We start from the raw sequence: 2,420 nt of genomic DNA, 5'->3' as shown, positions 1-2,420 counted from the left end.
CAAATAATAGCAACAATGGAGAAAATGTAAACATATAGTCACCTTAGGCAGGTCTCAAGAAGGGTCAAAAAAGCTGAGTGCCTTTTTGGTTTTTTTTTTTTTTTTTTTTTTGTTCCTGGATTCTCACTCCATCTCCTATCCTATTCTCCCTCTCTCTCTTCTCTGTCCCACTTGGCAGAATATGATTGCCCCTAGCTTCTGAGCTTACTTGCTATAGTTCCAGCCTCCTTCAGAAGATGATTAAGAATCTCTGAATTCAATTGCTAAATCCATGAAAATGAGCATGATCAGCTCAGCTATGTTCAGATGTCGAATCAACAGAGTACATGCATGTTGGGGAGAGAGCTTTACAGTAATATAAATAATAATAAACATGTATTAATATATAAGAAGATGCCCTTTTTTTCCATAATCATTATTTAAGATAAGTAAAAAAATTGTAGTTCCCACTTCCTGCCATCTCCCTCTAGGCTATGAGTTCCTCTGGAGCACAGTTCATATCATTTACCAGAATTATAATCATATCAAACATATAATTATATACGCATATGTATGTTAAGGAACTCTGGTAGCATAGTGCCTAAGGCACTTAACTGCTAACCAGAAGGCTGGTCGTTCAAACCCACCAGCCACTCCTCAGAAGGAAGATTGGGCAATCTGCTTCCATAGTGATGCTGCCTCAGAAATCCAAGGAGAGGTTATTATGAGGTAGATCTGACTCAATGGCAAGTGAGTGAGAGTGAGTGAGTGATATACACGTTAACAGTATAAGAATTTTACTGGTTCCAAAATAATTTAAAAATATAATGCTTAACTGTATAATATTCCAATTTGGTACATTTCTTCAAGTTATGTGAATTATGTTTGGATATTTAAGTTACTTCCAATTCTTTCACTATCATAAATAATAATACTGCAATAGTAATTTTTATAAATCTTATCCACTGTTATGATTCTTTTCTTGTAATAGATTCTTAAAATGGAATTCTGGCTATTTACCTTTTAAAAGTTTTATATATTATTATTGTACTAATTTTCACTGCTGCCAGCTGCATGAGTGCCCCTGTATAATTACATATTTGCCAGTATTAAACATCATCACTTTTTAAAAATCTTGTATATGTGAAAATGATATATGTTGTTTGTTTCTTTTTAAAAAAAAAAACAAGTGAGATCAAACTTTGTGTTTATCTTCAATTTTTTAATTGTTGTTAGGAGTTGCCAAGTTGGTTCTGACTCACAGCAATCCCTAGTACAACAGAAGGAAACGCTGCCGGGTCCTGAACCATCAGCATCATTGTTGCTATGTTTTAGCACACTATTGCAGTTACTGTGTCAATCTAACTGGTTTAGGGTTTTTCTTTTTCGCTGACCCTGTTGTTGTCGTTGTTGTTATGTGCCGTGGAGTCAGACCCAACTCATAGCGACCCCTCCTTGGGTTTCCGAGGCAGTATCACTACAGAAGTAGATTGCCCCATCTTCCTTCGGAGGAGTGGATGGTGGGTTTGAACAGCCAGCATTCTGGTTAGCAGTGAAGTGCTTAGTCTATGGTATATTCAATATTCTTTACCAACACCTTAATTCAAAGGCATCAGTTCTTCTTTGGTATTCCTTATTCATTGTCCAGCTTTCACATGCATAGAAGGCACACATTATTCTTGAAAGTGACATCTTTGCTTAACACTTTCAAGAGATCTTTTGCACATTTGCCCAATTTAATACGTCATTTGATTTCTTGGCTGCTGCTTCCAATTTTTTAATAACCATTTATATTTCCTCTCCATGAAATGTCTTGTTCAAGTCCTTGCTGGGAGGAATCAAGTTTTGCTCTTCTTTTAACAGCCTTAACGCTTGGAATGGTGCTTGTTGCATAGCAGACACTCACAAAGTAAGTTTTGTATACATACAGGGAGAGAAGGCTACCAATAACTGTTTTCAGCCTTATAGGAATAATAAAGCCATTAAAACCTAGGAGCATAGTGCCTAAGGCACTTGACTGCTAACCAGAGGCTGGCGGTTCAAACCCACCAGCCACTCCTCGGAAGGAAGGCTAGGCAATCTACTTCAGTAGTGATACTGCCTCAGCAGCCCAAGGAGGGGTCGCTAAGAATCGGGGCTGACTCGATGGCACATAACAACAACAAAACCTAACAGTTGTGTACCATAATAGGATTTACAAAGAACACCCACCTACATCAGCACATTTGTACATCACAATTGTGTATGGTTATTTACAACATTTTACTCTGTGAAGCAGTCTACCATAACTCAAGTCTAAGAATATATGTTGTTGTTGTTGTTGTTATGTGCCCTCGAGTCAGACCCGACTCATAGTGACCCCTCCTTGGGTTTCCGAGGCAGTATCACTACGGAAGTAGATTGCCCCATCTTCCGTCCGAGGAGTGGCTGGTGGGTTTGAA

The 2,420-nt window shown here is 38.1% G+C and overlaps 1 protein-coding gene across 1 annotated transcript in view; it reads left to right on the top strand.

The window, feature by feature from the left end:
- The window catches only part of CCDC90B (coiled-coil domain containing 90B), a 97,474-nt gene that overhangs the window by 65,636 nt on the left and 29,418 nt on the right, over positions 1 to 2,420 (top strand). The gene's annotated exons all lie outside the window — the stretch shown is intronic.

The sequence above is a fragment of the Orycteropus afer genome, unplaced genomic scaffold (assembly GCF_000298275.1).
Source record: "Orycteropus afer afer isolate SDZICR_OR568_19922 unplaced genomic scaffold, OryAfe1.0 scaffold00154, whole genome shotgun sequence".
In the NCBI taxonomy this organism is placed as follows: Eukaryota; Metazoa; Chordata; class Mammalia; order Tubulidentata; family Orycteropodidae; genus Orycteropus; species Orycteropus afer.
The sequence above is the reverse complement of the archived record's forward strand: the minus strand, read 5'-3'. Positions and strand labels throughout refer to the sequence as shown.